Genomic DNA, 12319 nt, shown 5'->3' with positions numbered 1-12319 from the left:
TAGAGCCAGATAGGAGAAGCAGCTCCATGGGGCTGTGCAGCACTGTCACCATTGCTCTTGGTAGAAATAGTTCCCCACGTCTTCTGCTTTCCCCTTTTTCAAAATTGAGTTTATTTTTCCCTTTTTCCAGTCATCAGGGACTTTACCTAACTGCCACAATTTTTCAAAAAATGATGGATAATGTCTTAGCAACTTCTGCTAGTTCCCTCTGGACCTGGGGATGTATATCTTCAGGTCCCATGGACTTGAGCACATTCAGGTTCCTTAGATAGTCTCAAATCTGATCCTCTCAGTGGGCTCAGGGTCTTCATTCTCCCAGTCCCTGCATTTGCCTTTCTCAACTTGGCAGCATGGCTGTAGCACTTGCCATTGAAGACTGAGGCACAGAAGTCCTTGAGAACATCAGTCTTCTCTTTGTGCAGGGTAATCAGGTCTCCTGTTTCCTTCTGGAGAGGGCCCACATTATCCCAACTCTTCTGCTTGCAACATATCTATAGAAGTCCTTCCTGTTGTCCTTAATATCCTTGTCCTTGCCCTCCCCTTAATCTTCACCCACAAGCTCTCAACTGGCTCCTCGTACTTCCCTGGGCAGAGTTCCCTATCCATAGAGGGCTACATCCCTTCCTCATCTTCCTAGCCTTTCCTAAAAACCCTAAGCCCTTCCATTCCAGTGATGTAGTCATAGGAGCCATGCCACCATGTCTCCAAGATACTCTGCTTTCCTTTTCACTTGCTGGTTGTTGCCTGTGCTTCCTTTATTCAAATGAGAAAATTGCCAAGCAGTTTGGTTAAAAATGGCTTTCCCAAGTCTTAGGAAGAGATGAAAGAACCTGAATCTGCTGCTTCTGATAAACCCATAAAGGTGGGGTGCTGTATGAAACTCACTGCCATAACTAGCCAGTAACTTCCACTAATATTTTAACTGTTAAAATTGTGACTTTTATCATGAGTGTGTGTGTAAAATACAAAATCTGTTGAGCTTTCTCCATTCTATGAACTTTTGTTCGCGCAGCTACATCCTGGGGAGCCCTTTGGGCCTGACCCTCACCTTTGGCTCCAGTCCTGGGTTTGTGGTGCCACCCCTCACACAGCTCCCCTCACCCCGTGGGAGTCTCCACCTCCTGAGGTGCAGCAGCCTCAGGTGTGGCCAGTGAGGATGAGGAGGGAGCAGATGCTGCTGGGGAGGTGTGTGTCACCTGGGTGCACCTGTTGCCAAGAGCTGCCAGAGAGGGGATTCCAGGGAGTCTCTCAAGGAGTGGTGGTGAGAGCATCTCACAGGGGCTGGGGAGGACCTGCAGCATTGCTCAAAGGTGTGCAGGGACAAGCCCTGTGCCAAGGGGCAGCGCCAGAGAGGAGAGGAGAGCAACGCACCTACCCTAACCCACCTGAGCAGGTGGGGCAGGGTGGGGGCACAAGAAGTTCTTTTTCTTTCACCTTTTGATTTAATCTTCCCAGTCCCTCCCCAGTCCATCCCACTGACCCCAGAAAATGGAGGTTTTGTGGGGAAAAGGGTTTAAACTGAGGAGAAAATCTCCTTTTCAGTTTCTGTCTGTGTTTAAATTGAGGGTAAACACCTTATTTAATCTCCAGTATTTATTAAAATATTTGGAAAAATGTCTAACATTTTTAAGGTCTAACAGTTTTAAGGTCATTATTGTAAATTTTTGTAGTCTAAAAAGCAGTAGCATCATCATCAAAACTCTGAAGTTTTTGACAGTTTAAAGTGATGCTGAGTTCTGGATTTAAATTGATATACACTTGATCTGGCCATTTTTCTATCTATTCACACAGATTTTAAAAACATGGGAAATCTTCCCTAAGGGACAGTGTTTCATTAACTTTGTCTATTATTTTTACCAATACCTGGAATTTGGTACAGCTACACACTGGAATCTTCTGGATGGATTCTGTGACATGACCAGCAAGATAGAGAAGTAGCACTTCACAAATCTTCCCGAAGTACTAATAATTGTACTTCTTTAAATACGCATTAAGAAGAGCAGATACCAGATTGAAACAGCAAGCAGAAAAAGAGAAGAAAAAAACCTGAGCAAGGGAACTCCTGGACTGTTTCTGTTGTCAGTTTAAGACTGTGATCTTCCAACCATTAAGAAAAGTGTCAGTACCTAAAGGATTTAGGGAATTAAATGGAAATAAAATAGAGGGAATTAAAGCAAAATCCAACTGCTAAATAATCATTGGGAAATTCTGCCTGTGTACCAGACAGAGAAAGCAGTTTCCTGATTAAGGTTACTGAAAACAATACTCAGTGACAACTTCCAGCAGAGTATGAGCGTTTGCTATGATGTAACCTACCAATCAGAATTCAGGAACAGTGCTTTGCAGATTAGTAATGAGGAAAGAGGCTTTCAAACTTCCTTCAGGTCTGGCTTCCTCTGCTTGGTAGCAACAAGGCAGAGAAGAGGGCAAGAACTTTGACATGGCTTTTAATTTTTAGGGAAGGCTGTTTATCCAGGTGCCTGCAGTGTATCCCAGCATGAGAAGTCACTTACTGCTCTTTTTGAGCATAACTTTCAGGAATAAGTAATTTTTCTTCTGTTGGCCCTTAAGTAGCTCAAGCATGTTCCATAATTACTAAATACAGGCTAAAACAACCTTTTCCACAAACCTTCAAAATATTTTATGGCTTGCACTAAACCTGTTCACTATCTTTACAATTGGACACTTATTCCCAATCCACACCACAGTGCCTTAGGGATACTACTACCAAAGTCAAGGAGATTACTTAAATACATAGTAAGTAGAAATTGTACCACAAAACAAAAAAGGAGAATTTTAAAAATAGGAGAAAAGCACCCACTATTCACCTGGACCATCATACAGCTGCAGCAGCCATGCCAATCATTGCCTGGCCTCTAACAGGTGCTGGCTAAGGAGAAAACTACTTCCATGGTATAAAAGCTTTCCTCAAAAGGGTCACAATCAAGCTTAGAAATGCTGTGCAACCAGGTACTTTAACATCTTAAAGAACACAAACATATTTTATAATTTAAAATTATAAATTATAATGTGTGATTAAATATAATTGTGTATAAATATAATATATTATATTTATTTATAAATATATATTATAATTATATATTATATTATTTATAATATATTATATATTATATATTTTCTATAATTATAATTATATATCATATAATTATATAATATATATTATATAATATATATTATATATTATATATATTATATTATTTATATATAATATAATATATATTATATAATATATATTTATATAATATATATTATATTTAATATATAAATATATTAAATATAATATAATTAAAATATAATCACAATCAAGCTTAGAAATGCTGTGCAACCAGGTACTTTAACATCTTAAAGAACACAAACATATTTTATAATTTTACATATTTTAAAAGCCCATGTATAGGTCTTAGGGTTCTCTTCTGCACATCTCATTTTTGTCCTCCAAAAAAAAAAAAGGGGGGGGGCAAGAATTTAAGTGAAATATCTTATCCATCTTTCACTTAAAACATGTAAAAAGTAACTTTGCAATATAAGACTACTTGCTCCAAATATTACTCATTTTATTATGAGATAAATCAATAGCCTCGAGCTAGGCTAAAAATACTGGGACATAATAAAGCTAAAAACCAAAAAGCCATCAAAACGCATACAAAATAAGATAAAAACAAATTATGATGTAACATTTAAGAATATTGAATTTATTGTTGTGAAATGCAACACAGACAATTAGCTTGTAAATGAAATATCATGTATTCAAAACAGGGTTGTTCAGAACCAAAGAAATAAGACATCATTGAAAGACAAATGAAAATTTTAGTGCACATGAAAATGTACCAGCATAATGAGATGTAATTAAATGTGTAAAAATTTCTCTCAACAGATGAAGAAAAAAAAGCCTCTTTTTCTATTTTTATTTAAATCAGAAGCCTCTCCATTAATAAATAGGAAAACAGAACAGTTTTTTCTTTACATTCCACGAATGAATGGCTCACACAATGTCCAGTCTGCCACCTTTCTAACACTGTAGCTACCACAGCAGACTGACTTACAGAGGACAGCCACAGCTCCGGACTCAAACATGAGGCATTCTTCTCTGTTCCTGGTTTCCACGATCACGCTGAAGGGAAGTGGATCCAGCTTGCGACAGACACGGTGTCCTTTACTGAAAGCCACTTTGCTTCCATCACAGGCAGCCCTGGCCAACACAAGATGATGTTAATGAAACCTCCCTATGCTTCCAGACACCTCCCGCAGAGCTGGTCTGACTCACATCCTTTCCTAGGGATTTAATGTGTTCAACAAAAACAAATCACAAAACCCCCTGCTCCCTCTTTCTACCTCGTGAGACTTAGTTTATCTGTGTCCAAAAGAAATACAGGATTTATCTAAAGATGACATAACAGCTTCCTCCCGAGGGCCAGCTCTGATCTCTGCTTTCTGTGAGCAGTGATAGGACCCAGGGAACGGCTGGAGATCTGTCAAGGGTTAAGCTGAGTGTCAGAAAAAGTTATTCCCCCAGAGGGTGCTGGACACTGCCCAGGCTCCCCAGGGCAATGGCTCCGAGGCTGCCAGACCTCCAGGACCCTTTGGATAGCGCTCCCAGGGACGCACAGGGTGGGATGGTTGGGGTGTCTGTGCAGGGACACGGGCTGGATGTGATGATCTCTGTGGATCCCTTCCAAATCGGGATATTCCACGGCTCTATTCCATGAACGTAGTTAGCAAGACTCCGGCTTCAGAGGGCTCCCCCCGGACCCGAGGGCTGTGAGTATCGCAGCCCTTTGACCAGCGAGGCGGCTCAGGCGTGGCTCAGTCCGCACGGCTGTTCCTGAGCCCGTCCCTTGGGTTCTGCTCCTCGTAATAATCCCGCAGCGGGACCGGGGCCTGACTGTGCTCCACACACGGCTCGGTTTGATTAAAGCACAGCTCCGTCCCACCTCGGCCCCAGCCCCCGCTCTGTGCCGTGCCGTCCGTGCCGCGTCCCCGCCGTCTCTGCCACTCCCTCTTTCTGCCCCTCGCCTGTGACAGCGAGGCTGGGCAGGAGCTTCAACCCTTCGGGGGGCTTTCTTGTTGCGGCAGAGTCCCTTTCGGGGGGGATGGACACGTGGAGAGGGATTGAAGGAAGTGCTGGGCTGCTCTGCAGGGCAGTTGGACTCGTTCTGTGCCTTCTTTGGGGGCCAGGAAAAGGGGGCGAAGACGCGGGGCTCTGATGTCCTTTGGGGCGCCCCAAGGTCCCTCGGAGAGGGAGGCACACTGCGGTGGAGGAGCAGGTGGGTGGCGAACGAGGGGGGGTCACGCTGGGTGCCGTCCCCCAGAGGGACCCAAAGCTGCCCCAAAATGCACGGGGAGGGGTGTGTGTAGAATACTAAATCCCGTCAAGTGTTTCGTTTTTGTAGCTATTGGTAAGAATAGGAATTTGTCTCTGAATTCATTTGGAAAGAAACCCCGAGCAGCCCCAGGTGTGAGCTGTGAGGATGAGGAGGGGCCGGCTCCTGCCGGGGGCTCTTTTAAGGGGGTTTGCCTCAGCTCACTTTGGCATGAAGCTGCCGGAGAAGAGGAGCTTTTGGGGGGCTCCCGGGGCTGTCCTTGGAAGGACGGTGAGAGCTTGAGACAGCAGGGTCTGGGGGGTCACTTGGATACCTGGAGCATTGCTCCAAGGAGGTGCCGAGGGACAAACCTTTGTGCCGGGAAGAAGCAGCAGCCAAACAGGTGAGCCCATGTGTATTTGTAGCGGGGACATTTCTCCTTTCCCTTTTAAATTTCATCTTGCCAATCCCTCCCCGGTGCTCCCAGGAAAAAAAAAAAATGGGGTTTTGAGGACAAAAGAAATTCTAAATCATGGAAGCAACTCCTCTTCCATTATTGTCTGTGTTTGAGCTAGGAGGGATCTCCATTCACCTGAGGTTGTGAGAGTATTGATTGAAGGAAAACCTGCGTTTTCCAGGGTGTTAGGGGTATCAAAGGGGCGTCAGGGAGTCCCTGTGTTCTATTTTAAATGGAAGGGGGAAAATATTGTTGTGGTTTGATGGGTTTTGACTTGAGGGTAGCCCCCCTATTTTCATCACCCTAAGGTTTAAATAGAGGGGGCTGCCCTGTTGTCCCTCGTTGTAAAGGGTTTGGATTGAGGTAAAAATCCCCCTTTTACCATCCTTTGAGGAAAGCCCCTTCTTTTCTGCTCTTCTAGGGGACGAAATGGAAGGGGAGAACACATTTATTTGCCCTCGATGAAGTGAGGCGAGCACCTGAGTGTGGCGTCGGTTTCGGGGGTTGAACTGAAGGAAGCTGCAGCTCTCGCAGCGTTTGAAGGGTTGAAATCGGGGTGTGCCGCTGCCTTGGAGGGCGCTTCTTCTGCCCCTGGGCCGGCACCAAAGGTTCTGTGGCGGGCGCTGCTGGCATGGCCCGGGGAGCTGCTGAGGGGGAAGGGGAGTTTGGCGCGGCCGGGCTGCCGCGGGACCGCCAGAGCCGCGCCGCTGCGAGGCGTGCGGAGCCGAGGGGAGCTTTGCCGGGCCGGCGGGCGGGAGAGGCGGCGCGGCGCTGCGCCGGTGCCGGCCGGTGCCGGCCGCTCCGTCCGCTCCGGGCGCGGGGCTCGGGCGCCGCCGGGGCGCCCCGGGCCCGGTGCCGGCCCCGCCGGGCAGAGGGGGCAGCGGGCGGGGGTCTCCCGGCGCGGCGCCGCCTCTGCCCGCCGGAGGAGCCGCTTTCGTGCCGGGAGCGCGGCTTTCAATGTTCCCAAGTTCCTTGATGGGGCGGTTTTGAGGTGGTTTTTAGGAATTGATTGTATCGTTTCGTTTGGTTCGTAGTAGGTGTATGCTAATGGACACGGTGTACTTCTCGAATGTCATGGTTCTTGGTTCAGGTGCTGATGACAAGGGGTTTTTTCGATTGAGCTTTGTTGTTGGATTTTTTTTTTTTTTGTGGGATTTGGGTTGGGTTGTTTTTTTATTTGTTTTTTTTTTTTTTGATAAAATTATAATTTAAAATTATATTTTTTAAGGTTTACAGTGGTTTTTATGGGTCGTAGCATGAAGTAGAGGGTAGGTTTTTAATTCGGTTGTGGTGACTTTTTTTGCCGTAGAGGCTGTAGTGTTTGTTTTGGTGGGTTTGAGGTAGTGTCCTGTAGTTCATTAGTGAGGTTTTTATAATATTGATGATTGCATTATTGTTTAGTGTATTATAGAGGTTTTATTCATTTGGTTTTTTGATTGTCGTGTATGTTTTATTGTTGCAGAGAATTTGGGATATTGTTTACGGTTACACTTATCTTTTGGCTTCGTGTTTATTTCTAGGTAGTATTTTGGTTTTGATGGTTTGAGGCGTTATGGGTTTATTGAGTTAGGAATACTTTTGCTGTTGTTAATTTAAGTTGTTGGGTTTTTGGTTTTTTGTTTTTGTAGTTTGATCTATTTGGTTGCAGTTTTTTATTCGTTTTATTTTTGGGAACATGGGTATTTATATGCTAGATTTTTTTAAGGCAGTTATTTTATTTGGGTGGTGATTTGTTTGTTTCTCTGTGGTTTAGATTTTTTTTATATCGGTAATGAGTTTGGTGGGGTTTTTTAGTTAATTTTATAGAGTATTGGGTTCTCTTTATGAGTTAGCGTAGAGGTAGAGTTTTGGTTCTATTTTTGGGTTTTAGTAACGTTCAGGGTCTGCTGTAGGGTTTGGAGTTTAGTATGTTAGTTGGGTTTGGTTTGTTTTTTTTTTTTTTTTTTTTTCTTCTTTTTGGTGGTCTTTGTGATTTGCTGTGTGGGTTTCTATAGGGCTTGAACAAATTTTTGTTTCATTCGTGTGATGTGATAAGAATTGTTAGCGAAAAGAGTGTAGTGTGGGGTTTTTTTGCTGGTGGTTGGTTGGCCGGTGGAGCCGTTCTAGCATTTTTGGACGGCATTGGTGGGAATTGGATGCTGTTTGTATTGGCATTTTAGTTTCAGGAATTGGATTTTAAATGCAAAATTATAACTATAATGAAAGAAAACAAATCCAGAAATATAAAAATGGGAATATAAAATTCCAGTTTTAAATACAAAGAGAATACATATCAAGAGAACATGTAACATAAATAATCTCTTACCACAAGATGTTATAATGTTTGATAGAGAGTGTTTTATATGTTTGTGTAAATACGTGTAAACATAGATGATAGCTATAAACTAAATCCATATAAAATATCAACATAAAATGTATCATTAATATGTGTAGATATATAGAAATATAAAGTACAAAAAAACCCCAAAATCATAGAAATCAATACAATACATATAATACTGTGTATGTCTCATAATAACACAGTATAATCCAAATATATTTTATGTCTAAATACAAAATATTTTGTATTTATTGTATATATAAAATTTATTGTAATACAATATACACGCTCTTATAAACGTAAATATCAAAACCATAAGTACTGAAATATTCAAATATAGTTTAAAATAAATTTGTTTCATTTAATTTGGTAGTAGGCAGGGTTTTTATTACAAAAATTATAAAATAAAGCTAGAAGTCTATGTATAGAAATACATCATACATACGTTAAGATCTATATAAAAATTAAAAAGTAAGTAAATATATGTATTGGCGTATATATGACGTAAAATATAAATAATAATTTATCTATCTTGTTGCATTATTATATAGATTACATCTTTTTAATATAATACATCAATATACACTCTAAATGCAAATGTGAATATAATTATGAAAATATGTAAATATTTAAAGATCGTTTGAAGAAAGGGCTTTTTTAAGGTTTTGTTTGCTTAAAGGCAGGAATTTTCTTGAAAAGAAAAAGATGTATATACATTTTATTTTGATATAATTCTAAATACAGATAATATATAATCGATGTATAAAGATATATGTAAAATATGATATAGAAATAAAAATAAGTAATAGGAAGAAATAGAATATAAGTAATACCATACATCAATCTACATGTAAAATGTAAATTTGAATATAAGTGCGAAAACTATAAATTTTAAAAAATTCAACACGGTTTAAAAGAAAGGAATTTTTTTTTTTTTTACTTGGGTAGAGGAAGGGTTTTATTATAAACAGTATAAGCCTTTTAGAAATATCAATCTGCATGTAGAAATATATCATCAATATATTGAGATATGTGTAAAAATATAAAATATAATAAAATATAAGTAATAGGAATAAATGTTATGATTATACATCAATATACACTCTAAATCAAAATGTGGATATAAACATGAAAAGTATAAAAATAAAATAGATTGAAATATAGTTTACAAGAGAAGTTTTTTTTTTTTTTTAATTTGGGTTCTTATTGGGTTAAAGGCAGGGGGTTTTTGTTGGTGGTTTTTTTTTTTTTTTTGTGTTTTGTTTTTTGTTTTTTGTTTTTTTTCTCTCCCGTGCGGCCCCAAGGCGAGCGGCAGCCCCCCGCTGAGGCGGGCCGCAGTGCCCCCGCCTTGTGACCAGAGCGCGGTGCTGCAGCCCCCCGCGGAGGTGCTGCAGCGGCCGCCATCTTGGGAGCGGCTCGGCCGGAGTGTCGCGGACTCACTTGACCTTCTCATGATGGCGGCAAAAACGGCGGGAAAAACCAGGATCCCGCTCTGCCTCCTGCTCCCCACCCTGACGCCGGCGCCGCCCGCGCGGGATTTTTTACGGTGTTGCCCGTGCCGTGGCCACGGGCTGTGGGCTCAGCGGCTCCGCGGGCGGTCAGGTTTTGGGCGGGCGCCGACAGGCAGCGGCAAAAACGGAGGGGTTTTATTTGGGTAGCGGCAGTGGGTTTTAGCTTGTGTGCGGGCTTTTTGGGGCCATTTATTTTTTGAGGATTTTTCCCAGGGCATCGCCCCTGTCCTTTTCTGCCTCCCTTCTCTCCGGGCGAGCGGCTTGTGGACAGAGAGCGGTACTGCAGACCCCCCCCGCCCCGGCCCTCAGCCAGCGCCCTGCCCTTCGCCGCTGGGTGCCGGGGGGGAAGGACGGCTGCCGAGGGGCGGGAGCGAGCGGCGAGCGGGGCGGTGTCTGTAAATAGAGGGGAGGGGGAAAGGAGATTCGGGAGCGCAAAGAGACGCGATGGCTGAGAAGAACGGCAGCGGCGAGGGCGGCTCGGCGGCGCCGGTTTCGGCCGGCGGCGGGGGCGCGGTCGCGGCGCTCACGGGCCGGGGGCGGCGGGCGAGCGGCGTCGGAACAGGGCTGCGCCCCCCCTTCCCCGACCCCCGCGCGCGTCCCTCTCGAGACGCTGGAAGCGACCGCGTGCCGGAAAATCCCGCCGGGGCGGCGTGCAGGCGGCGCCGTCGGCGGAGCGGGGCCCCGGCTTTCCCCGCCCTTCCTGCCGCCATCTTTGCAAGGTCGAGCGAGTCGTCCCTGTCTCGTCCCGCCGCCTCGCCGTGCTTCCCCGCACTTCCCCGCCCTCTCCACTCGCACACAATCCGCTCCCCTCCGGTGCAGGGAAATGCAGGAGAACTCGAAAGCATCGGGGCAGAACAGCCGCTGCAGGTGCCCGAGCCGTCTGTCTCCGTGCCCGCCGGGCCGGACTTGCCCACCGCCGGGAGCCCACAGGTACGCAGGATGGGCGGCTCCGGCACGCTTTGCCTCGCTGTGTTCCGGTGCCGTGCTGCTGCGGGAGGAGAGGGCGACAGCTCCAAAGCCCAGAGCAGAGCGCTGGGGCGTGGGAGGCGGGGAGGCTTGGGCTAAGGATGGGCTGGAACTGGGCTGCCTCTTAGTGCGCAAAGAGACGATTGTCGTCCACGCTGCCAAAAGGAGCGCCTGGTACGCCCTAGGTCTGCCACGGTGTTTCACGTGCTTTCGTTTCCTATTTATGTCATCCCAAAGAGCAAGGACGGAGCAAATGGGACTGCTGGTTCCCGCTATTGCCGTGTGAAGGCTTTTTTTAGAGGCTGCTGTATTGATGTCATCTTTTTTTTCACCCCAAGCTTGGCTTTTCCCATCCTTTTCCCGTGCCTGCTGCACTGGGAGGAGGGCTGGGTTCCTCAGCAGGGGTCTTAGGAGTTGCTGTGAATTCTGATTTTTCTGAAGGCGTATGGAAGTGTGCTAGCAAATCAGCTCTCTTCTCTCCTGGAAAGCTTTCCATCTATGACCATCTATGCGTCTCAGTGTTTTAATCGTGTAGCCAGACGCACTCAAGTTTTTACTTTCTAAGCCAAAAGCTGAAGCAGATGACTGTTTGCTTTGTGTGTGTGAGAAGTGGCATTTGCGCTGGAATGTTGCGATTGGGAAGAAAAGATGGACTAAACGTGCTCTGGGGATGCGCACGGGAGGAAGCGCTTGCACAGAAAGGCAAGGCAGTGACGATTGCGGAGGAGAAACGAGAGGTGGTTGCTTCCGATCCGTGGGGACTTTCCTTTGGGATGATCGATCAGAGAGCGTATGGAAGCAGAGAGCATCTTCTGGCTGTTTCTGCTCTGTAAACTTCTCTCTGGCTTCGCAGGTCCGTGCTGGAGAGTGGGAGAAGGGTCCCTGCTGGCTGCCGTGTCCTCGGTGGGCAGAGAGCTCTGACCTTGGCCAGATGGGCTGGTGAGTAGCGAATCAATCCCTGCCTCCTCGTGAGCAAGTTGCTGGAAGGAGTCATCAGCACAGGGACGGCTTTTAGCCGGCTTCCGTTCAGTTTCTTTGTCGCAGGTTTCTGGGTGTTTTGATCCGGACGGCACCCCCAGGCTGCTCTGCCAGCTGGGAGCCCTGCACGCTCGCTGCGGCTTCCACAAATTGTCGCCCGTGCTTGTGGATTGGGAGCACTGTCCTCCTCCACGGTGCCAGCTTTTTCTCTTTACAGAGGAGCACGTGTACATGAAGGTGAAGAGATTCCTTCTGTCACACCAGTATTTGGACCTGAGCCGGAATACCGGCTTTCCTCCAGCTTTTCTCCAGTTTTGGTTTTGAGGTAAGAGTCCCATTTTAGGTATCCAGGAATTCTTCAGAAACGTGTTAAAAGCAGCCGTACAAATACAAGGAAACCTCATTCTCCCACAGGCAGTTAATTAGAAGCACCTTTCTTATGTTTCATATTGCAATTAAAAATGTCATTTCTCTGGGTTTTTGTTGCTTTCTCCATACTAAGGCGCAACGAGCTGTGCTGTGTATGCTCTGTGAGCACAAGAAAAGACTGTTCTGCCCCGGCTAGCTGCAATTCCTCTTTGAGTTCAGATTAGTAGCTTTGAGTTCAACTGAAGTATTTTAGAAACAGCAACTTGTAAAACTCCATTTCCACTGCATGTTTGGGCTGCAGACTGACTGTTCCTACATCAGCGATTAAATTTGATAGGAATGAAAATGGAGAAGTCCAGAACCAGCTCGGGGAAGCCCTGAGCTGGCAGTCAGAGGG

This window comes from Anomalospiza imberbis, chromosome 2 (assembly GCF_031753505.1).
Source record: "Anomalospiza imberbis isolate Cuckoo-Finch-1a 21T00152 chromosome 2, ASM3175350v1, whole genome shotgun sequence".
Taxonomy (NCBI): domain Eukaryota; kingdom Metazoa; phylum Chordata; class Aves; order Passeriformes; family Viduidae; genus Anomalospiza; species Anomalospiza imberbis.
The sequence above is the reverse complement of the archived record's forward strand: the minus strand, read 5'-3'. Positions refer to the sequence as shown.